This window comes from Taudactylus pleione, unplaced genomic scaffold (genome assembly GCF_031769625.1).
Source record: "Taudactylus pleione unplaced genomic scaffold, aTauple2 ptg000217l, whole genome shotgun sequence".
In the NCBI taxonomy this organism is placed as follows: domain Eukaryota; kingdom Metazoa; phylum Chordata; class Amphibia; order Anura; family Myobatrachidae; genus Taudactylus; species Taudactylus pleione.
The window spans coordinates 6,486,427-6,512,480 of NW_028284619.1; positions in this window are offsets into that span (position 1 = coordinate 6,486,427).

Below are 26,054 nucleotides of genomic sequence, written 5' to 3' on the forward strand. Positions count from 1 at the left end.
TGACGGGGTTCTCCCCAGAGGGAGCCGTGGCTGGTGAGATAGTGCTTTTGCATCTCCTGCATTGGAATGTTTAAAAAGTTTTTTCCCCACAGTATTCATAAATGTGTTCCTTATGGTATATTTGACTAAATATGCATAATAAATATAGAAAAAGTAAAAAATCATCCATTCTTATCAATAGATTACATTTGCATTTTAACGTCCCTTAAGTCTATAAGCTTAGTTTTATAGAAAATAATGGAACGGGTCTGATTCACAGCTGGATGCAGTGGTGATATCGAACGCAAATAGCCAATGTTTTCAGTCTGCGCTTGCTGCCGATTCTCACTGTGCATGTATCCTGAAGGTTCACGGCGGGAGATGCAGTCATATTTTGGATCCAAGAGCTGGGGTGGTAACATTGGGGTGGCTAGCCAGATGTGGGCGCGCCAAAGACGCAGTTGCACTAAACTGACACAAACTGCAACGTTCAGATGGTGAAATTGCATTTGCCATAGGGCTGGAGCAAACTTCGATGTTGCAACCATTGGTACACCGATGGTGCATCTAAATATGCAAAGCAGTGCAATAGCACCACTGCCAGTGGGCATCTCAGTAGACTCAAAATCGGTCGCGGCATTAGCATAAAGATGGAAAAAGATGCGGCAGCGCCGCAGCGGGCGCACCACCATGCACCTCTAAATCAGGCCCAATGCATCAGTCTGGCAGAATTCCAACACTTATTTATACTCTTTAACGCCATCTTATACTATGTTATTTTTAATCTATCTTTAAAGCGACAAATCTTCTGCAGCGCTATATAGAGTAAGTAATTATGATGAACATTTACACAAACACAAAGCAAGAGAAAGAGCTTACAATCTTAAGGGACACTGGTTACCTGGCTTGTGAATGCTAACAGAAAGTAAGTGGTGAAACCACGGCTCCTGTGTTTTGCTGATATTTGATAAAGCTGACTTTTTAAAGTCTCAGGTAGCTGCTTGCAATCACTTGGAAAATGCATTGCGAATAAATTAGCAAGTGGAGACTAAAATCCTATTTCCAGATCAATTTAATGGATTCATCCTTTTGACTTTTCAAGTTTTCTAATCATTTTTAAAGTTTGCTAATAGCATTCGGTGCAAAAAGGACTGATTATTATAAGAAAGCAGATATCCTTAATGTCATCCCTGTCTCTTGTTTGATTTGAAAATTAATCTTGTTTACTTGAGGTCTGCAAGGTCGTCCCTGCAATAAAGAGACCCAGAACACTTTATTCTAATATCCTCAGGGAGCAAGACTGAAGACTCATTAAAAAAATATCATCAATAAAAATTAATTTTGAATGATAAAATATGTGTATGTGGGGTTTTATTTGAAAGTAATTATTTGATTATCTACCTTATTTAATTCCTTTGTCTTTCTATGGGCGGAATTCAATTGTTTCCGCCGGCAGCTGTCCCCCTACACGCCCGACGGAGCTATTAATTGTTGCTACTGCCGGGTGCAATCAGCTGCTGGCGCCGGCATCTCACCTTGCACCCTCCCCAGGGGTGGCGAGCTGAAATGCATGAAAAGTGACCCGTTTAGGCACCCAAATGGCACTTTCACGATCGTGCCCACTACTTTGGTCAGGTTTAGCCGTTTTACGCTGCTAAACCCGACCTCATTGAGCGTGATCGGCACGATATTCTAAATCAATTGAATATCGTCCCACGACCTCCCGTCACTTTCGACGGGAGATCGGGCGTGAGAAAATAATTGAATTGCGCAATATGTGTTTTAAACAGACCGCTCCCAAAGACCAGCTCTAAAATACAACTTACCTTCAGCATTGGCCTATCCTTCTGCCCCTGCAAGGATTACTCAGCAGAGCCAGCGCTGTGAATAAAATTTGGCCTGAGGGATACTGATGGCGTCCTGCTTCAGACTCTCAGAGGCCTATTGGTCCCTCATGCCTAAGGCTCCTGTGGCAGATATTTGTGGCTGGTTAACACTCTGAACCAGCTGAAAATTTCTGGTGCAGTAAGTCTGGAAAAACAATTACAATGTTTAGTTCTTTGGGCTCAGCACTTACTGTACACTGGCCCACCAGAGATGTCTTATGCCTCAATAGGTCATGTCACACCGCCCTTGACAAAAACAATGTCCAATTTGACCACATACATACTAGCCAAATTGGATGGACTTCTGGCATGACCGAGGTCGTTTAGTGGAAGACGGCTGCACAAGCAGGTCAATGGCAGGGATCTGTGGTTGATTTTGATTGGATAATTATTATTGAGCGCCATGGTTTTATTTCATGCCACATAGTAACAACACCAGGACAATTACCTGATATTGGGTGCAATATCTCAGTGTTTCACCAGCATTCTAAAAATATTCCATTGTATTAATTGCATTCCCCAAAAAGACAGTAAATGCCAGGAATATAGAGGGATGATATTCTGCCCAATGCTGGCCTAGCCCCCTGGGGATGTGATATCACGATGAGAGGACAGGGCTGCTGAGATCGGGAAGGATCTTATTGCCTGGAGCAACCTAAAAATGCTCTGGGTGGCTCTCAGGCACCCTGCAAGCCAAATACCGGTACCAAGGGAGAGTGACGGTGCAAACCCCCTGTGCGTCTGCACCCCTCAACCACCCCTAGTTACAACTATGGTAAATGCTACATATACCGACAAAAATTAAGAAAATTCTTTTTCATTAAGTTTTCTTTGCTACATATGGAAAACAATTGTTCACTGTTATCAGCCATTTTAGGGCCGGACTGGCCATCTGGCACTTCTGGTATATGCCAGAAGGGCTGATGGGCAGATGGGGCCAGTCTAGCAGAGGCAGAGTGCAGGCTTACCCAGCTGGCAACACCGCCTCCTGGGCGGCGCCATGCACAGCGGGTTTGGTTTGGTGTGCCGTCTCATCATTGAGTATTGACGTCATGACACGGCCGTGTCACAACGCGACTGGCGGATGTATATGAAGTACGTTGGTGGTGGTGGGGGGAACCTGGGTGAGCAGCAGGACGTCATTAAGCTCCCTTGGGCTGGAGTGCAGGGCTCGGACGGCACTACGCTGAGGTAGGAAATTAATGTGCAGCCGTGTCATGACGTGATGACGTGGCCAGGTTAGAGAAGCGCGGCGGGGGCAGCAGCAGGGGTAATCTGGGACGAATGGCGCATGCAATTCTGAGTGACAGCTCCTGTGAGCTGCGTGCAGGGCAGCCCGGAAGTGCCTCCCGAGCAGCACTGTGTTCACTGCTCAGGGAGGGTTATGTTTAAAATGGGGTGGTGCAAAGGACCTCTGATGTCACACCAACGTGACCCTAGACCAAAGAGGGAGGGACAAAGATCCGAACAGGGGGCCAAAAGTGGCCCGCCACAAAAATATATTCCACCTCTATGCCCACATGGATGGTAAAACTGGAGCAGTCCGGCGCTGCCAAAGCAGTCACGGGATAGCAACATCAGAGAGGTCCTTTCTCCAACTAGGATCTAGCAGCCACCCTCAGGGAGGGTGGAGTGTCATTGCTGGTGAAAAACTGCGCGTGATGTAGTTACATGGCCGCGGGTGACGTTATGATGCCGCTGGCCCCGGTATGAAATGGGAAAGGTATATAACCTTTTCAGTTTCTGTACCTAGAAGTAACGTGTGGACTGAGGGCGGAAGTGATGTTCCCTGCCCATACAGTCCACCAAAAAAAAAAATTGCTTTGCTCACCGCGCTTCGGGCTCGGTGGCTCGCTACGCTAGCCACAAGATTGTATTCCCCCTCTATGCCCACATGGATGGTAGGGAATGATGTTCGACAGTAACTGATGAAGTCAGGGTACAAAAACTGAAGGGGTCTATCCACTTCTGTATATAATGTGCACAGGGCCGGCGGGAATGTGAGTGGGAGCCATTTTTTTGCTACATTATGACCTGCTGACAGACGCCGGACATAGTGTGTGGCGGTGTGCACTATTTCTAATCCCCTTGGTGTGGAGGGCTGCTCTGTGTCAAGTAACAGTGACGGTGGCCATCATGTAAGTGTATGGTACTATAAGTAGTGTAACATACTGCTGAGTCTGTCAGGATGGTAGCTCTGTGTGTAGAAGTTGGTTTCCCCAAAGAAGATGGTCCAGCCATGGACATTTATGAAGCAAAAATAAAAGCAGCTAATTATAAAGCTCTAAAGATATTGAGGGGCTAACAGAATATAACAGCTGGAGAAAAAGTATTTGACCCCTACTTTTATTCTGTGGGGAAACCAAGAGAAGCTGGACATTTATTGGACTTTTATAACAAGCTGTTCGTATCATGGAATTTTGTTTTAAATATAACAGATATAATTACTAATATTTGCATATTGTTTGAGAAATATTGTATGTTTGAGACATATGTGATTTAATGACACTTTACATATGACATTACTACAAATTAAAGATTATACATTAACATAAAATATTGTAATTGAAATCAAAACATCCAATTTGGGGGGGGCAACATATAATCATTAGCTCTGCCACTCATCCATCCCTCCATCTCTCTTACCTGGTCGCACAGGAGCTGTGGCTGAAGACGGTCAGGGGCTGTGCAGCTTTATAGCAATAGACTGCACGGCCCCTGCACCACATGGAGGAGGAGGTGTAATGTGCGGTGTTTTAACTTAAAAACCACACATTACACCTCCTCCTCCTTGCGGTACAAGAGCCGGGCAGCCTATTGCTATAAAGCACACCCCCTGACCGTCCGTGGCTGATGCGCCTTTTAAATGTTTGGGGGGATGAGCTACCCCCTTTCTCCCCATGCCCCGACACCCATGTAACTACATAATTATTGTGCAAACAGGATTGTTTCATACATAGGGGTTCATTTTATTGTGCCGGATACAGTTTTTAGTTTATTTACAGTGTACAACATCTCTCTTTGGAGGCTGAGCAGCCCTTAAATCTGTACTTCTATGTTAAAATAAGTTAGATTAGTAACTTGCTAACTAAGGAGCCCATTTATCATTCAATATTTGCGGCTTATTCGCACACTTGCCTGTGGTTCTTTGCTTGCTGGTTTTCATTTAGTGTTGTAGGCTAGCTCTCCTATCAACACAATGAATTGTCTGTTGGACTCATAAAATCTTACTCTTCATATATAGGGAGTGTTTCAATCCATTGAGATGTAAATAGCGCTTCCATGATGGTCCCGGAGCTATTCAATTCTCTGTGATTCTTAAGCTGACTAAAGGATTTCATCTCACACCGTCCTGAGGGATCGAGAAGAAATCTGACTATAGTGCCAGCTGCGAGGCTGTTTGCCAGCTTAGCGCGGTGCTAACACCCTGGCAGCCGGCACTTTAGTAAGAGAATTCTGGTTCTCCCAACTAAACACACCGCCTAAGTCGGGAGAAACGGCATTCTATGACTTTAGTGCTTCTAGTCGGACTTAACATCGTGGTGAATCAAAAATAACTCTGGGACCAACATTCCGGCGATATTCACATTGCAATTAATTGAATCGCCCCTATTGTGTGGTTGTGCCCCTTCCATACTTGCCTACCCTCCCGATTCGGCCGGGAGCCACCCGAAATTGGGGTGGTGATCCCGGACCCCGGAAAGGCAGGCAAGCCTCCCAGCCCCCGGCGCCCTCCCCGTAGTTCCATGATACCCATAACGCGATTCGAGCTGAATCGCGTCATCGTGGCTCCGCCCCCTGCTTCACATTGCCATTAATCGTGGCATTGTGAAAAGAGGGCGAGGCTCCCGCTGTGAAGGACCGACAGCTCCCTCCCGGATGGAGGGAGCTTAAAGTCAGTAAGTATGGCCCCTTCCCAGCAAGACCACACATGTTTTTTTTGTGCTGTCCTTGCTTCAATTGGGGATGGGGGCACCAATGCGCGCTGTGTACACAGGGAACCAACATGTATAATTACGGCTCTGCTTTGGTGTGCATAGGTGTGTCATCCTTTGTGTTCAGCACCCTCTGCCCTAAAAAACATCCTACATTGAGCACTATCTAATCCTCTACAACTGCTAAGCTAGGGCTTGGTCAATTGGGAAAATGCCTTTCCTTATCCTTGTGTGTGACCTACACCAATGAAGTGCCAGCTTTACCTAACAGAACCAACCAAATACCAAATGTCTATGTGAATCCCTTGCAGGAAGAGCTCTGTTGTGTGCATTTTAATACAGAGAATGATGTACATTTGTATGGTATTCTGATATTAATTATATTTGTAAGAGTATAGACTAAGAAGTGGGAGGAGTCAGAAATAGTAAGGGGAGGAGTCTATGCCAGGAGCCGGATGCGAGGTGGGCCTGTGTGCTGTAAATGCCAGGGCCTATTATTAGTGGCAGGCTGGACCTGGGCTCATTGCAGCCTCCTTCACCTGGATTACTGACAGTAACTCTTGTGTGTAGTAAAATCTCTTTCTCCATGATCAATGCTTTATCTCAAATAACTTCCGTCAAAGGCAGCAGCCTTTAGGCAGTGATAAATGGGAAGTATTTTGCATCTCATCCAAGTGATTCAGAGTGTAAAACATAACTTACCGGTAGCTTTAGTTATCAGCAGCTGCGAAAACAAATTAACAGTGAATTAAGGAGATTAAATAAGAGAAACACAGAAAAGAGTGCTAAATCAGTACCAATAATAAGAGTAATAAGACATTAGCAGATTTACATATAAATTAAAACATGAATCAAATAATATTAATAACATATGCAATCATAATTAATCAAACATGAAATTGCTAATAGGTCTGGTTTTAAAATAAAAGATATAGGATAATATAATATGGTACCAAACAGTGCTTATAGGTATCCTTAAGTATCTCATAAAAGTCCAAAGTTTCCAAGATGACTCAGTAAGGTGTAAAAAATGAAGAATGATTAAATAAATGCTCCTATTCACATAAATCCACAGTAATACGACCTTCTCCAATATGTAGGACTCAACATATGCTTGTAGTCCATACACACCAGCTCCTAATTAGCGCTGGGTGGTAATAATGACTCTCGCAGCCCATTTCAAAGTCAGAGTGCTGCTCAGGCATTAATCAACAATAAAACCAGAAGCTGCGGCACTTTTTGTTCATTAACAGCGCTAACAACCAGACTTATTGGATTAAAGTCCCCAATGATTAAGCACCTTCACACAGTCCTGTGACGCTGATGCGTTTGTCTGCTGATTTTTATAATTTCCTCAGAGTGCAGTAACATCTGGCATTTAAAACATTATTTTTCTATATCCTATGACCAAACAAATTGCAATAGCATTAAAAAATCAGAAAGTATTTAATTATGAAAATTAATTATAATGTATATATAATTAAAAACACATTAAAAACATCACAATTTAATATTTTTTGGCATTACAGTACTTTAAAAAAGAAAAAAAAAATAACCTCTGCTGTCTACTCATTAATAAGTCTTAAGAGACAAACATAGAAAAAAATGCTGGAAGCAAGACTTATCAGTACTATAGGAACAACATTACTGCAGACAATAAAGCAAGGTGATAATTTACATTTCCATCTGTATTTCTGCTTCCAACACAGATTGGGTTTCACAGTGAGTTTATTTAAGTAGCCTTGAAACACTAGATTTACTGACTCCAACACAGGGCCGGCTCTAGGGGTGTTCGACCAGTGTGGTCGCACAGGGGTGCCACCCATAGAGGGTGCATCCCTCCCCAACATCCCGATTTCAGCAGGACAGTACTGTTCCACCCGTGGGCCGGAGTGGCCTGTGGGTGATCAAATCGGAAGGTTGGGGACCCCCACCACCACTGCTTTGAGGCAGTGCCGGACCCCGGAGTCTGAATGGATGCTGCGCGCATGCACGAGGCATCCATTCAGTGATGGGAGAGGGCTGGGGGAAGCCCAGCTAGTGAGGCTTCCCTCAGCCTGACGTTATTTGGAGGCCTGCCATGATGGCACACCTCCAAATAACGTCACGTAGGAGGCGTGACCTATGGTAATTAGGCCATGCCCCCGTAAGGGTGCCCTCTGAAGAGCCGGCACAGGGTGCTCTAACCCCTGGAGCCGGCACTGAGTCAACGAGTCATTGATGTGTGCTTTCTGTCTAGCCCCCAAATTTGAAACCACAAAATACAAAATTGTATTTTGGCCCAATTCATTTGCACACCTTTGTATTTGAGGGCCCCTCTCTTGGAGAGCTTGAGGCAAATTTTACTATTCTATTAAGACAGCCCTGTCTCTGGGATTAATGTCACCTTGTATCTTCTGTACCCTAGTGACATGCAATGGACTGGTTGTATGTAACTGCAATATTGTTTTCAACATTTTATTTTTAGTAAAATGACCCTTAAATAGAATTTATTTCCTTCAAATGTTTGTCAGTGTTTGATATAGCATGCAGAGATACATAGAATCTGCCTGGACTGTTAATAAATCTTGTTAAAAATCAGATGTGTCAATAGCTTTATGGTACAATAATCCCAGTAGAACTCTGCTACACTAACCAGCACAGAGGGGATCAAGGTTTCTTGATGAAATGCCATAAATAATCTTACACAGGTTTGGGTTAGTTACTTTGTTATTCATCTCACAAAGCTGTTAATCCATTATCACTGAGTCAGCAACTACCGATATCAGGAATTAGATGGTATCAGGTGGTGTTTATTAGATTGTAGAGGCTACATAGAAGGCTCATCTGAACACTTAAATACATTTCAATAAATGGTTTTAATTTTTAACTCACTTTTGACCAGTCAGTTACTACCCTGGACTCCTTGCAGAAACAACATTCACTGAAACTGATGAAAAAAAGATTCACAGTAAAAACATTAAAAAAAAATACTGTTTGATTAAAATATGAGGTCTATTTATCAAATAGCCCCGAAAAGATAGCTGTGGCCATTTCCCCGGCGATTTCATCACAGCGCATGTGCAAAACGCCAGAAAAATGGGTGCGGCTACCATTTTTCAGCGTTTTGTGCAGGGCTGAGACACCCGATATGGGACCTCGGAGAGGTAGGTGGTATTCGATAATATGGGTGCAAGGTGTTTGCACCGCACACCCTGCACCCATTATTATACGCCCCTATGCCCTTAGACCAGCCACTCACTTTCTGCAAATCTCAAGTCTCTCCAGAGCAGGTGAGATCCCACACAGAGGCTGCATATTAAATCCAGAGAAAGTGCAGGGAACGGTACTCAATATAACAAATGTTGTGGGTGCAAAGGAAAAAAATTCTCCCCCAAAACACTAGTGTTTGCTTGCTAGTCAACTGCATAGTGCCTGCACAGCTTTATAGCTAGAGAACTGGTATCATCGGCCCAACAAAACAGCCTTTTGCATTGCATTTGCCAGCGCTGTAACTGTGTGCCCAGAAAAGCAATGCAATAATAGGCACATTGACTGTAGCTACATGTTGGGATTGGCCTGGATGAATATGCATTTGCTTTGAACACAGTTATTTCACAAAATAAGTGGATTTTACAATAATGGATTAATCACCAAGAAACATTGGGAAGGATTATAACACTTCTGGGCTGGAATAACACGTTGCAACATAACCCGTTATCAAAATGCAGATTAGTCTGCACTGAGTACAATACATTGCATATTTTCATTATTTATATATTCAGGCTTTACCTGAAGCAGTTTCTCCTGTAATTATGGAGACACTTACAGACCAGTTGTGACAACTGTCCAGTACACTGATGGGGATATAAATCCATGGGGCCCATTTATCAATGTGCATTTGAGGTAAATTCCCCGAAAACGCCTGTTTTCGGGGGTTTACCTCAAATACTTAGTATCCCCCGAATGTATGAAGGAGGGACCGCAGCAGGTATCTCCGATACCTGCTGCAATCCCTCCATTGCCGCCGGCAGCCGCCTCCCCCATAGGTTTCTATGGGGGATGTGATGCTGCCAAATGTATCAATATCAGGAATGCGAAGCATTCCCGATATTGGCCCCAGCAGCTAACGCTATCTAAAGATAGCGTTAGCCGCTGTTTCCTATGGGCACTTACCGCATATCAGCCGGCGGAGGGATCTGCCAGATCCCTCCGCCGGCAATGGGCGCTGCTCATGTGCAGCCCGCGGAACTGCGCATGCGCAGAAGCCCCGACTGTCCTCCGGAGACATCGCAGGGACGGGCTCTTTTCGGAGCCCGTCTCCCTGCATGTCCCGGATAATACATCCGGCAGATAGGATCGCATTTTGCAATGCGATCAGGGGCGTTACTGCATGCCCTGATCGCATTGCAAAATGCGATCATTAATAAATGGGCCCCCATGTCTGATAAAAGCAGTCTGTTGCGTTGTTCTCCTATAGTGATGGAAGATAAACAAGTTACTAAGTACAATAGCACAGGGCAGGACGGATGGTGTAATGGTTGTGTATATGTGTGTACTATTTGGCTGATTAAGCAGAATAAATACACCAGCGGATTCACCAGATGTACTAGACAGCTCAAGACAACCAGGAGTTTGGTTTATTGTGCAGCAGTATGTTTGTACAGCCAGGGGCGTCAAGAGCCGTGCCGGGCCCAGGGGGGTAAATGGGTGTGACCTAATCTCGGGGGTGTGACCATGCCTCCTTAGGCAAAAAATCATAAAAAAAATTTGCAGCAGGGGTGGGGGGGATTAATGTGAGCCCCTTAACCTGGCGCAAAGCCAAGGGGGCGCGATCAGTGTGAAGCTACCCCCACAGGCATAGGAGACTGCTGCGGCTGCTGCTTAGCAGGTGCGAGCAGTCTCCAACTGCAGCCTAGCACACAGCAGTGTGTGCTGGGCTGCTGTGAGATAAGAGGGAGGGGAAGGATGGCACCAGACCCGGGCCCCCACCAGACCCCTCAAGCAAGCCCGGGTAATTGGTATCTGCTCTCCCCCTCTCGGTGCCCCTATGTACAGCTATACTCACAGTTACAGTGTTCTGGATGGAGCCTGATTCAAACTGATTCAAACTCCTACAACTCTGATGTCTTCTGATCTGTGCATGTGCAAATCTGTGTCTGCGATGACGGTCACAGTGCCCCCTGTTTTGGAGAAGGGACAGGGTGGCGACAAGCTGCGTTCTTGAAAATGGGAGCATGTTGGCCCCATTTTCAAGACATGCAGAGGCCAGGGTCTGTGTCTTCAGACTCAGGTTTCCTGGCCTCTGCAGCATGGTTACGCCAGCCATCCTGAGTAACCTGAGGGTGACTCAGATGTTCGATGGTCATGCAAGTGATCCGATGTTGCATCTCCAGGAGTAGTAGTGGATTGCAGAAGCTAACAGAAGGCGGCCATTTACGCAAGACATCTCCTGCGGCTTTTGCATGTTCCCACCTCCAGTCCCCACATTTACTGCCTCCACCTGTCATTCCCACCTTCAGTGCCCCCCATCACTGCCACTGCCTGCCATTTCCACCTCCAGTCCCCACTTTCATTGCCCCTGCCTGCCTTTCCCACCATCACTGCCTCAGCCTGCCATTCCCACCTCCAGTCCCCATCTTCACTGCCAGTGCCTGCCATTCCCACCTCCAGTCCCCACCTCCACTGCCTCAGTCTACCATTCCCACCTCCAGTCCCCACCTCCACTGCTTCAGCCTACCATCCCATCTCCAGTCCCCTCCTCCACTGCCTCTGCTTGTCATTCCCAACTCCAATCCTCACATTCACTTTCTCAGCCTGCCTTTCCCACCTCCATTCCAGTAAACAATTTAACTTCCTCAGTCTGCACTTCCCAGCTACAACTATTGCCCCCATGTTTCCTACTGCACCTTATAGAAAGCCTGTCTGCTGACCAGTGCGCCAGGAGGAGGAGCTGCTAGACTAGGCCCCTCGGATTACCAGGTGGCCCATCTGGCAGTTACCAGCAGTGCCAGATGGCCAGACCAGCCCTGGCTAGAAGCTGATTGGTTGGGCAACACCTCAACTTGTCCTGTAGTAGGTTTGGTACATCTCCCTCTCAGACTGAGTGAGAGGCTATTGAAGCATGTAGATGCCCATCATTGTATTCTAGGAGCAACACATGACACATTTATATACACTAGAAATTAATGATGGCTATTTGAAGCAATATGCATTGAGGCTGTTGTGACATAGGGCCTGATTCAGGGTCGATGGTGGTCCACAGCGCATGTGCACAACAGAGCCAGCTCTATCCTGTGCATGCGCGAGACCTTGCTAGCGACGGGCAATTCGTCGCTCCGGGTCTCGCACCAAAGGGGGTGAGCTGTTGATGTTGAGTGACAGCTCGCCCCCTTTGGTGGGTGGGCCGGGAGGGTGGCTGCCCAAAAGGAGGCATTCCCTTGAGAACGCCTGCCGTTTGGGGGTGGCCCCACTGACATCACTTGTGATGTCAGTGGAGAGATTCCTGCTCTGTTAGAGCCGAAATCTCTCTGGGGCTTGCGGCCACGAGACCCTACTACAAGGGTCTCAACGCAAGCCTGATGGTCGCGATGGTCTTGACCATAGCGACCATCATCATGGCCGCTCGCTATAGCTGTGGGTGGTCACCCACAGCTATGCGAGCGGCCAAGAGGCCGATCCAATAAAAAAAACCCAGGCCCTGATTCAGAGCGAGCGGCTCTGAATCAGGTCCATAGTACAGAGTGTTCTTTTTTTTTTTTTAGTCATATTCATCATCAAGCTATTAAGCATGGGTATGATGACTAGCGAAGGATACAATCTGTAAGATTTCCTCTCTCACAGGCAGACTCTCCAAATAACGCACCAACTCCCCATCCATCATAATAATTACTGTGTCATAATTCGGCGCCTTGGCACAGCCACAGTAAGATAAAAGAAGCATTTTAGATAAAAATGTTTTTGCTCAGAAACTTACATCAACATATTATGCATGTCTTATTTATTTGCTGTTTTATGGATTAAAATATGGTTTGTGTTTATCTGTTGGCAAAATATACCTGATATTACTTCATAAAATAAAATGCAAAAGAGGCAGCCATTTTATCCATGCTACAAGCTGAATGCATGCACGTTCATTTAAATACCACCGTGTTCACTTAGGAGGTAATTTATAAAGAGCAGCTTTGGACCTTAATGTGTTCCTTGATTTTTGCAGCTACACCTAGATTTCCATCGGGCGCATCAGACATGGAGCATAATGATTCCATTGGCTGTGGGGAAGAAATCTGCACAGTGAGTGGAGACTGAGGACTGTAGGTGTTTCTAGTGTGGCTCATTATGTGGAGCAGTGCAAACAGGAGCCTTCGTTTTGTGAAGCTAGACTATTGTAATAAGACAAAGGGGTATATTTGCGGGTTACATAATGACTGCTTAATACAGACAGAATAATAAATAAATAATTACAGTGTGCAGTTAGCATAATTATGTAACTGAGGGTGTATTTTGCATTTGTTATTGGAATTTTAAATGCAACGGTCAAAACTGCCGACAAGCTTCTGCTTAGACCAATGGACACAATTAGGGGCCCACCACAGGGCAGCAACTAGGGGCTAGGGGAACACGTTGCCCTTGGTGCAGGATTTGTGGGGACGGCGAGACGGTTGGGAGCAAAGAGAGGGAAACCCATGATGAGTCAGAAACATGCTGTGGTGGGCGTAGGCTTCAGAGGGTAGGCCAGGGCTGGATTAAAGGAGGGGTACAGGGGCATAGTACCCCCTCTCTCAGAGGTCCCCTGGCCGGAGCTCCCTCAACCCATCTTTAGCTGATATCCAATCCGGTGATTGTGGTCGGGCTCCGTGCCTGCACTGCTAGAATAATCAGCAGGGTGCAAGCATAGAGGAACTGGGATCACCCTCAGAATAATAATGTTTTGTTTACTCTATCTGCGAAGCACACGTGACGTCATGACATCATGCACGCTGAAGAACAGGGTGCGAGGAGCCTGCCACCGCCGCTGCCTTAAGGAGGAGCAAGGAGGAGATCCAGGTAAGTGGTGGTGGGGGGTAGGGGTACCACAAACACTGACTGCTGCTGCAGATATATAGGGAAGAAAGACACAGGCTGCTGCAGTAATAAGGGAAGGGGGGACACACAGACTGCTGTAGAGACACAGGGGGGGGTCTGAAAGGACAGAGCCTATAGTTATGGCGGAGGAGGGGTGGAGCACAAAAAGCCTAGTTTTGGCCCTGCCCACCAGATGTTACACTGAGCGCTGTTACCTGTACACAGATAACGGCATTTACTATTATGAGCTATTCTATGGCACCCTTGGGGGTAATCCCCTGGGGATAAATGTAATCACCTGCGAGTTGCAGGCTGCTGTGAGAGTTGCGATTGAGTTTCTTCATTTAAAGTGGCAATAATTTAAAATGTACAAAACAAACTTGTTTTGCCTTTTAAAATACAAAGATATTTACTATAATAGTTGTTACAGTTTGTCATAATATCACTTTCTTTTTGCAGTATAAAAGCGTTTGGTGGTTAAACTGTGACTTTTATGCCAAGATATCATCAGTAAATATAAAATAATGCATGTTATTAAATACCAGTAAAAACTGACAAAATGTAGAGTCTGCAGTGATTCAGCTCCAACATGAGAAGTGACAGGATCATCCCTCATGTGTATTGATAAGAGCAAGTTGTCCATAGAATTGACAGCTCTGAAGTAATCTATTTATGAGAGGCTATCAGGGACACACTTGTTGGATGTAATATCAGTCAGATCAGCTTAGCCCGATAGCTTGTAACTTTGGAGATATATATATATATATATATATATATATATACACACAGTATATTTTGAGATCGATTGCCATCTGCTAAAGATCACTTCAAAAGTGACTGTTCTCCATTATTATAACTGTTAACTGTTTTCTTATTATTATGATATTACAGTATATCAAATGTTGATAGTATTATATAATAACATTCAGTACTGTGTTTCATTTTTAATGTATAATAGTATCATATTAATTTTTTTAATTGATTAAATACTAGCTGGGATACCCACTGTTGCCCGGGTTGAAGATTGGACCCTGAAGTACACCTGCAGTCTTTATTTGTTTAAATTGTCCTCGCCTATAACCCCATTCCATTGTTCCTAAAAAGGTACCTACTGTTTGCTACCATGCATGAAAACAGTGGCATAACTACTGTGGGTGCAAGGGGTGTGGCTGCTATGTATGGTGCCCGGGCTGCCTCTGTGGCCCACCGCTCCCCCTGCACCCAATTGGGCACACAAGGTGGGCCGGTCCAGTCAGGACCATTGAGGGGGTCCCGGGTGTCAGCGATGTTGATTTGGTGCCAACCCGCCAGCTGATTACTGACAGGCAGTGATGTAGAGACAGCGCCGCTGGTTGCAAGGCAATCAGAACTTGCAGACCGGTGCCAGAACCAAATTGAGCCGACGCTGTCTGTCCATGTCTGCTGCCGCCTGATGGTGCGCCAGCTGTAATTAGCTGGTGGCATGGCCCCAAATCTCCACCTGCTGGCTGCTGATGGCACACAGAGGGAGGCGAGAGGTTGCTGGAGGGACATGGGGAAGTGAGTTGCTGGGGGGGCATAATGTGTAAGGGGCATTACTATTGTGTGGAATAATGTGTTACAGAATATGGGGCACTACTACTATGTGGCATAATCTGTAAAGGGCATTTCTGTATGGTATAATGTTTAAGGGACATTGCTGTGTGGCTAAATGTGTAGAAGGGGTACTACTGTGTGGCATAACCTGAATGGGCTCTGTGTGGCATAACCTGAATGGGGTCTGTGTGGTATAATATGAATGGACTCTGTGTGAGGGCAAATGTACTGTATGTGTTTTTTTTTTTACCTCTGGGGGGGCTCTTTTAAGATCTTGCTATGTGACCCACAAGGTTCTAGTTACACCCTTGCATGCAAACACAGAGGGCCAAATATACTAGGGTGAGAGTTTAGAAAATGTGAGAGTTTAGCAGTAAAACTCTCACACTAATACATTGATCGAGTTGTATTTTCAATACAGGAAACACCAGTATGAGAGTTTAAATCTTGAGAGTTTTTTGTGTCTGAAAAACATGCAAGTTTACATGTGTAAGGGACATTGTTGTGTGGCTAAATGTGTATAAGAGTTTTCTCTCACATTTTCTAAACTCTCACCCTAGTACTTTAGGCCCATAGTCTCTAGATTTAATATTAACTTGCATGAGTCATCAAGTTTGCTCAGACTGAGGTTAAAAGGATACTTCTATTACTTTCTCACAGGTTTTTGTCAGACTGCCAATTTCCACTGGAGCCAGCCCCGGAACCTGTGTAATTTAAGAGTGTCCCCATTTTAAAGGATTGTGTGACAGTGTGTGGCCCGACGCAGTTCAAACCTAGGCATAAACCTAATCCTGGTCAAACTATACCACCATGACAAATTTTCTGTTACTAGGTCTAAAACTCTGGCCATGCATAAAATACAAAAAAGACGGACAGACAGTCAGACACGCTTTCTCACTTAGTATATAGATAACAAATAAAACAAATTACATTTCATTTTTTTAACAAGAATTTCCCCGGTGGGACCTTCTTGGATCAACCAAATGCAACTAAAACCACCCTAAAAATTAAGAAATAAGTGGTCTGCCCTCTTTGGGGTCTAATAGTACAACAGTTTATTTTGATATAATGCCACCTTCTTCATCACCATATAAGTTCTGTTACTAAAAGTACTTAAAAATATAGGTGTGTTTGTTATACAGTATGTAATCTTAGTTATATAGGCCCTCATTCAGAGCCGTTCGTTACCATCAGTACGCTCGTTGCGTTCCGATGTTGTGAAACCAGGCATGCGCCGGTGTTACACTGCGCATGTGCGTACGGCAGATTGCGAGTTTTTTTTGTCTCGTTCGTCAAATAGCGAACAGGAAGTGACATGTCAAATGTGATTGACAGAACAGGCCGTTTTTGGGCGTTGACGTGGGTGGAGATGGAAAAAAGCAGGCGTGGTGAGGTTTTTGGGGCGTACATAAATTTTCAGATGCGTACGTCAAATGTGTTCGTACCAAGTCATACGTCACTGGCTGATCCTCTTTCCGTTCAACTTGCTCGCACAGCTTGGGGTGTGGATTACTCGACCACAATGGCGATGGCCTTGTCCTCCGGTCCGGGCCTCCTCGATGTTTCATCGATTTATCACGGCTTGTCAGAAAAACAATCAACTTTGAATTGCAAACCAGTTTTTTGGGTTAGCACAAAATCGTACGCAGGTGAAAATCTCAGCTGCTAATTTCAGGATTACACAATCAATTAGCGTACATTTGTTTGAATTAGGGGTGAGCGGGTTCGGATTTCTGAAATCCGAACCCCCCCGAGCCCCCCCGATCCGAGTCCGATCCGAGTCAGGCTCGACTTTTCCCGCCTGACTCGGATCTGAAATCGAGGCAAAACTTCATCATCCCGCCTTCCGAGTCTCGCGGGTTTTGGATCCTATATAAGGTACCCGCGTCGGCGCCATTTTCTCACTCGGCTGTGGACAGTGAATAGGGAGGGTGGGAGTTAGGGCTGTGTAGTGTAGTGTAGTGCTGCTGTTGTCCACTACTTCAAAGTCCATAGGGGCTGGCTGTGTTGTGCTGTGCTGCTGTTGTTAATAGGGGCTGTGTCCACTACTTCAAAGTCGATAGGGGCTGGCTGGACTGTGTTGTGCAGTCAGTTCTCCATAGGGGCTGTGTCCACTCCAAAGTCCTGTGCAGTGTCCCAGTCCTAAAGGGGTGCTGTAGTGTTGTCCAGGGGTTGCTCTGTCCATCAGGGGTGCTCCCCCCAAGTGCTAAAAAAATAATATATTTTCTGTGTTTGTGAATTGTGTGCGCAGTAGCCGCACGTGCATCAACAAAGTAGTGCCAAGCGTGCGCCTGTGTCATAAGTAAAGGGCTGGCTGGCTTGACCGTTAAAGGGTGCTGTAACCCCCGAAAGTACACTGCAATCCAAACCAAAAAAAAATTATTTTTTGTGTTTGTGAATTGTGTGCGCAGTAGCCGCACGTGCATCAACAAAGTAGTGCCAAGCGTGCGCCTGTGTCATAAGTAAAGGGCCGGCTGGCTTGACCGTTAAAGGGTGCTGTAACCCCCAAAGTATACTCCAGTCCAAACCAAAAAAAAAATAATTTTCTGTGTTTGTGAATTGTGTGCGCAGTAGCCGCACGTGCATCAACAAAGTAGTGCCAAGCGTGCGCCTGTGTCATAAGTAAAGGGCCGGCTGGCTTGACCGTTAAAGGGTGCTGTAACCCCCAAAGTACACTCCAGTCCAAACCAAAAAAAAAATTATTTTCTGTGTTTGTGAATTGTGTGCGCAGTAGCCGCACGTGCATCAACAAAGTAGTGCCAAGCGTGCTCCTGTTTCATAAGTAAAGGGCCGGCTGGCTTGACCGTTAAAGGGTGCTGTAACCCCCGAAAGTACACTCCAGTCCAAACCAAAAAAAAAATTATTTTCTGTGTTTGTGAATTGTGTGCGCAGTAGCCGCACGTGCATCAACAAAGTAGTGCCAAGCGTGCGCCTGTGTCATAAGTAAAGGGCCGGCTGGCTTGACCGTTAAGGGTGCTGTAACCCCCGAAAGTACACTCCAGTCCAAACCAAAAAAAAAATTATTTTCTGTGTTTGTGAATTGTGTGCGCAGTAGCCGCACGTGCATCAACAAAGTAGTGCCAAGCGTGCACCTGTGTCATAAGTAAAGGGCCGGCTGGCTTGACCGTTAAAGGGTGCTGTAACCCCCGAAAGTACACTCCAGTCCAAACCAAAAAAATATATATTTTCTGTGTTTGTGAATTGTGTGCGCAGTAGCCGCACGTGCATCAACAAAGTAGTGCCAAGCGTGCGCCTGTGTCATAAGTAAAGGGCCGGCTGGCTTGACCGTTAAAGGGTGCTGTAACCCCCAAAGTACACTCCAGTCCAAACCAAAAAAAAAAATTATTTTCTGTGTTTGTGAATTGTGTGCGCAGTAGCCGCACGTGCATCAACAAAGTAGTGCCAAGCGTGCGCCTGTTTCATAAGTAAAGGGCCGGCTGGCTTGACCGTTAAAGGGTGCTGTAACCCCCGAAAGTACACTCCAGTCCAAACCAAAAAAAAAATTATTTTCTGTGTTTGTGAATTGTGTGCGCTGTAGCCGCACGTGCATCAACAAAGTAGTGTCAAGCGTGCGCCTGTGTCATAAGTAAAGGGCCGGCTGGCTTGACCGTTAAAGGGTGCTGTAACCCCCAAAGTACACTCCAGTCCAAACCAAAAAAAAAAATATTTTCTGTGTTTGTGAATTGTGTGCGCAGTAGCCGCACGTGCATCAACAAAGTAGTGCCAAGCGTGCGCCTGTGTCATAAGTAAAGGGCCGGCTGGCTTGACCGTTAAGGGTGCTGTAACCCCCGAAAGTACACTCCAGTCCAAACCAAAAAAAAAATTATTTTCTGTGTTTGTGAATTGTGTGCGCAGTAGCCGCACGTGCATCAACAAAGTAGTGCCAAGCGTGCGCCTGTGTCATAAGTAAAGGGCCGGCTGGCTTGACCGTTAAAGGGTGCTGTAACCCCCAAAGTACACTCCAGTCCAAACCAAAAAAAAAATAATTTTCTGTGTTAGTGAATTGTGTGTGCAGTAGCCGCACGTGCATCAACAAAGTAGTGCCAAGCATGCGCCTGTGTCATAAGTAAAGGGCCGGCTGGCTTGACCGTTATAGGGTGCTGTAACCCCCAAAGTACACTCCAGTCCAAACCAATAAAAAAATTATTTTCTGTGTTTGTGAATTGTGTGCGCAGTAGCCGCACGTGCATCAACAAAGTAGTGCCAAGCGTGCGCCTGTGTCATAAGTAAAGGGCCGGCTGGCTTGACCGTTAAAGGGTGCTGTAACCCCCAAAGTACACTCCAGTCCAAACCAAAAAAAAAAAAATTTTCTGTGTTTGTGAATTGTGTGCGCAGTAGCCGCACGTGCATCAACAAAGTAGTGCCAAGCGTGCGCCTGTGTCATAAGTAAAGGGCCGGCTGGCTTGACCGTTAAGGGTGCTGTAACCCCCGAAAGTACACTCCAGTCCAAACCAAAAAAAAAATTATTTTCTGTGTTTAGCCGCACGTATATATCAAATTGATATAACATAAATGGAGGACCAAACTTTCTCCGATAAAAATAAAATAGAGAAAGATCAAGAACCACTTCCTCCTAGTGCTGAAGCTGCTGCCTCTAGTCATGACATAGACAATAACATGCCATCAACGTCGTCTGCCAAGGCCGATGCCCAATGTCATAGTAGAGGGCACATACAATCCCAAATGGCAAAGTTCAGGAAAATGACCTTGAAAAAGACATTTAAATCAGCTGAAGAGAAACATAAACTTGCCAATATGCCATTTACGACACGGAGTGGCAAGGAACGGCTAAGGTCAATCCCTAGTATGTTCATGACTAGTGGTTCAGCTTCACATGACGATGGAAGCCCTCCTCCCACTAAAAAAATCAAAAGAGTTAAGCTGGCAAAAGCACAGCGATGAACTGTGCTTTCTAAGAAGATATCACAAATCCCCAAGGAGAGTCCAAGTGTGGTGGTGGTTGCGATGCCTGACCTTCCCAGCACTGGACGGGAAGAGGTGGCTCTTTCCACCATTTGCACGCCCCCTGCAAGTGCTGAAAGGAGCACCCACAGTCCACTTGCTGATATGCAAATTGAAGATGTCACTGTTGAAGTACAACAGGATGAGGATACTGGTGTAGCTGGCGCTGAGGAGGAAGTTGGCGAGGAGGATTCTGATGGTGATGTGGTTTGTTTAAATCAGGCTCCGGGGGAGACAGTTGTTGTCCGTGGGATGAAAAAGCCCATCACGGTCATGCCTGGGCAGAAGACCAAACATTCCACCTCTTTGGTCTGGCAATATTTCTATCCAAATCCGGACAACAACTGTCTTGCCATATGTACCATATGTAAAGGTGAAATAAGTAGGGGTAGGGACGTCAACCACCTAGGAACATCCTCCCTTATACGGCACCTGCAGCGCGTTCATAAAAAGTTACTGTCAAGTTCAGAAACTTTGGCTAAGACCGTAAGCAGTCCAGGGACACCTAAATCCCGTTGTCCTGTTGTATCCAAGCGCCTGCAAACCACACCGTCAACTCCCTCCTCGTCAATTTCCTCCTTAGTCAGGATCGGAAGTAGTCCTGCAGGCCATGTCACTGGCATGACTGACTCTCCTATCCGGGATTCCTCCGGAGGATCCTGCATTGCTACGCCTACTGCTGCCGCTGCTGCTGTTGCTGCTGCTGGGAGTCGTTCATCATCCCAGAGAGGAAGTAGGAACACCACTACTTTTACTAAACAATTGACCCTCCAACAGTCCTTAGCGAGGAGGATGAAGTACGACAGCAGTCATCCTGAAGCAAAACGTATAACTGAGGCCTTGACTGCTATGTTGGTGTTAGACGTGCGTCCGGTATCCGCCATTAGTGCAGTGGGATTTAGACAATTGATGGAGGTAGTGTGTCCCCGGTTCCAAATCCCATCTAGATTCCACTTCACTAGGCAGGCGATACCGAGACTGTACAGAAACGTCAGAAAAAGTGTCCTCAGTGTCCTGAAAAATGCCGTTGCACACAATGTCCACTTAACCACGGACATGTGGACAAGTGGAACAGGGCAGACTAAGGACTATATGACTGTGACAGCCCACTGGGTAGATGTATCACCTTACGCAGCAACAGCAGCAGCGTCACCAGTAGCAGCATCTCAGAAATGCCAGCTCGTTACAAGGCAGGCTACGCTGTGTATCACCGGTTTCAGTAAGAGGCACACCGCCGACAACCTCTTAGAGAAACTGAGGGAAATCATCGCCCAGTGGCTTACCCCACTTAGACTCTCCTGGGGATTTGTGATATCTGACAACGCCACCAATATTGTGCGGGCATTACATCTGGGCAAATTCCAGCACGTCCCATGTTTTGCTCACACAATAAACTTGGTGGTGCAGAATTTTCTGAAAAGCGACAGGGGCGTGCAGGAGACGCTTTGGGTGGCCCGAAAAATTTCTGGCCACTTTCGCCATTCAGCGACTGCGTGCCGAAGACTGGAGCGCCAGCAAACACTCTTGAACCTGCCCCGCCATTACCTGAAGCAAGAGGTTGTGACGCGGTGGAACTCAACCCTCTATATGCTTCAGAGGATGGAGGAGCAGCAAAAGGCCATACAAGCCTATACATCCACCTATGACATAGGCAAAGGAGGGGGTATGCACCTGACTCAAGCGCAGTGGAGAATGATTTCCGTGTTGTGCAAGGTTCTCCAGCCCTTCGAACTTGCCACATGTGAAGTCAGTTCAGACACTGCCAGCTTGAGTCAGGTCATTCCCCTCATCAGGCTTTTGCAGAAGCAGCTGGAGAAAGTGAAGGAGGAGCTAAGACGGAGCGATTCCGCTCAGCATGTGGGACTTGTGGATGAAGCCCTTCATTCGCTTTGCCAGAATTCCAGGGTGGTCAATCTGTTGAAATCAGACCACTACATTTTGGCCACCGTGCTCGATCCTAGGTTTAAAGCCTATGTGGTGTCTCTCTTTCCGGCCGACACAAGCCTGCAGAGGTGCAAAGACCTGCTGGTGAACACACTGTCAGCTGAAGCGGAACGTGACACGTCAACGGCTCCTTCTTCATTTTCTCCCGCAACTGGGGCTGCCAGGAAAAAACTTAGGTATCCTAAGCAACCCGCTGGTGGTGATGCAGGGCAGGCAGGACCAAGTTTGGACATCTGGTCCGGACTGAAGGACCTGGCAACAATTTCTGACATGTCTACTGTCACTGCATATGATACTGTCACCATTGACAGAATGGTGGAGGATTACATCGGTGACAGCATCCAAGTAGGCATGTCAGACAGTCCATACCTGTACTTGCAGGAAAAAGAGGCAATTTGGAGGCCCCTGTACAAACTGGCTCTATTTTACCTGAGTTGCCCCCCCTCCAGTGTGTACTCCGAAAGAGTGTTTAGTGCAGCCGGGAACCTTGTCAGCGAAAGGCGTAGGAGGTTGCTTCCACAGAATATGGAGAAGATGATGTTCATCAAAATGAATTATCAGCTCTTCCAGGGAGACCAACCTCCAGAAGGTGCAGAGGGACCTGTGGTGGTGGATTCAAGTGGGGACGAGTTAATACTTTGTGAGGATGAGGATGTACACACTGAAGAGGGTGAAGAATCGGTGGATGAGGAGGATGAGGATGACATCTTGCCTCCGTAGAGCCAGTTTGTGCAGGGACACATTAATTGCCAGCTTGTTTTGTGGGGGCCCAAACGAACCAATCATTTCAGCCACAGTTGTGTGGCAGACCCTGGCGCTGAAATGATTGGTTTGTTAAAGTGTGCATGTCCTGTTTATACAACATAAGGGTGGGTGGGAGGGCCCAAGGACAATTCCATCTTGCACCTCTTTTTTTTCTTTGCATTATGTACAGTTTGGGGCCTAGTTTTTCAAACTGCCATCCTGTCTGCCGCTGCAGTTTCACGCCTAGATGGGTCACGTGTTTGTGCCGCCCACTCGTGTCGCTTAGCATAGTCATCCAGCTACCTCGGTGCAACCTTTTGGACATAAAAACACTATTGTGAGGTGTGAGGTGTTCAGAATAGACTGGAAATGAGTGGAAATTAAGGTTATTGAGGTTAATAATAGCATAGGAGCAGAAAAACCTACAAATTCTGTGATTTTAGCTGTTTTTATGCTTTTTTTCTAAAAAATACAGATCCAAAACACAAAACCCAGAACCTAAAACACCGAAGGGTGGTTTTGGCAAAACCAATCCAGATCCAAAACACGAAGAAAGATCCTGATCCAAAACCAAAACACAAAACACGAAAAGTGGCCGGTGCACACCCCTAGTTTGAATGTTTTTATTTTTGGATTTTGGTTTTGTGCTATTGTAACAATAATGTCATCATGTTTGTGTGTATTTTACCATTTTGCTTTGGCAAGGAGAATTTGCATCCTTTTTTTAATTTTACAGTGTTCCTTAAAGAAGCCTTTTTTTAAAAACACATTTTTTTTATTTTTGGGAAGACGTTTTTGGCTTGTGGGCCAGGATTAACTGTAAACCATTTTTTAAATAATGTCACAATACAATGGAGAACATTTTTCAAATTTTTAATTTCTGAGACAAATTTTTCAAGTTTTGGGGTGCATTTTGCAAATACACTTTTTGGGCAGTGTTAGGCAATAATAACGTAAATAAATCTGAAAAACATATTACCAGTGTTGGCCAACTTAAACAAACACATTAAAAACAATTCACAAGAAAGGAGAGGGAAGTTTTGGCCCTAAAGGAATATGGGGTAAGCACAGAAGGAGTGTGGGAAAAGTAGCCAGTGCTGTCATCGTTTTTTTCCCCGTTTGGCTGGGGTAGGGTGGGCGCCAGACCGGGTCCTGGATGTCCTCTGGCTGGCCTGTCCAGAGGCAGATGTTGTGGCCTCTGGACTAGGCACAGGCCTAGGCACATTTGGAGGAATGGCTGTTGTTGTGCCCGAGGTGGAGGATCCTGATGTTCCGGCAGGAAGGGAGGTCGGCTCCACCATGTGCTGGCGAACGAGCTGCTCCAGGGCATTGGCTATTCTGATGTTGGCCCTGGTATTTTCAGCCAGGGCCTGACCAATGGTCACGTTGGCCGCAGCATTTTGCTCCAGGGCCTCAGCCACCCGTAGCAGACTGGCGTCCATCCTCTGCAGAATCTCCGTATGGTAATCCGATTTAAAATTGAGTTCTGTGAGGAGTGCCACTGCCTGCGAGGGGGGATTGCCCTGGACTGGCTTCTGCAGGGTCCTCAGCCGGATGTACTGGTTCCTCCCCTGCAGAGCCAGCAGAAATTCTGCGGCCAAGGCTCCCCTCTGGAGCAGACTCATCCACCTGTGTCTCTGTGAGAAAAAAGAGAAAAGAGGAACATTAGAATCTACATATTGTCACAATAACATTTCAGAGTTGGTTACATCACAACATTTACCTAGGACAACATGAGGAGCCGCAAAGTCTGGCATGTCCGTATCCATGTTGGACACGCCAAACACCTCCACATCCTGCACACACCCCTGTGCCAGCTCTTCCAAATCATTCAACTCCAATGACACAGTCCCCCTTGCATGCCTAGCCCTGTCAGCCAGTTTTTGCTTCAGGCGATATTTGAAGTCTTGCCATCTGTGGGTGAAAAAGTAGGCATTATTCCTGCATTATTTGACCCTGTTTTTTTTTTTTGAAGTTTTTACTTACCAGCGTTTGACATCCCGGGCTAGATGGACATAATCACCCACCCTATTGACAGCACTGGCTATCTCCTCCCACATTCTCCACTTCTGGCTTACACCCATATTCCTGTCTGCCTGTGGCAGGATGTCCACACACTTCTGAACCAAAACCTCCATCTCCTTTCTTGTGAATTGTGGCTGCCTTTTCTTTTTGCCAGCTTTGGCCAGAATACTGGGCCCAGCAGCCTCTTCCATGTCATCCTCAACACCTATTTACATTAAATTAATTTTAATTTAGATGTCAATCTTTCACTATATTCTGGTTCAAAATAAGCCTTGATTAGAAATGTGAGAAATACTTACCGGCCGCCTCTTGGCCATTGTTTGGCTGGTCTGTAGCCATTTTTCATGCAAAAACTACACCGGACCGCTTGTTTTTTCCGTGACGTATTTATACATGCGTCCTTATTATTCGGCCGCTTCATTGATTGTGCGTTCCTATGATCCGTCCTTAATTTGAGCGGGAAAAGAAACACTATTTATGGCTTTTGGCGACTCGAGTCGAGGTGGCGGGTGTTGTTTGTTGGAGGTTACGTTGTTCGGAGTGTATTGTTGGAGGGAGTTGTGTTTGGAGGAGGTTTTTTGGATTGTGTTAGAGGCGTTTTTTTTTTATAACTTTCCGTTCGCATTTTTTGGTGTGGTTCTTTTAGTTGTGGTGTTTTTTTTGTGTAAGTTTTTTCCCGTCATCCTTGTGTAAAATATGGATCTCGTTTTTTTTTTGTTTTGGGCAAAAAATAATATATTTTTTTAATTTTGTTTGTAGGTTTTTTTTGGCTGTGCCCCAACGACGTTTTTGTTCTGTGACTTATTTATCGTGTATTGGTAAGTTTTGTTTTTAACTTGTTTGTTAAATGTTCATGTATTGTTCTTTGCATATTTTGGGGTCATTAAGGTTTTTTTCAGGGTTTTTGGGGATGTTAAAAATGCGAACCATTTAGCGCACTTTTGTAGGCTTGATTCCCCTT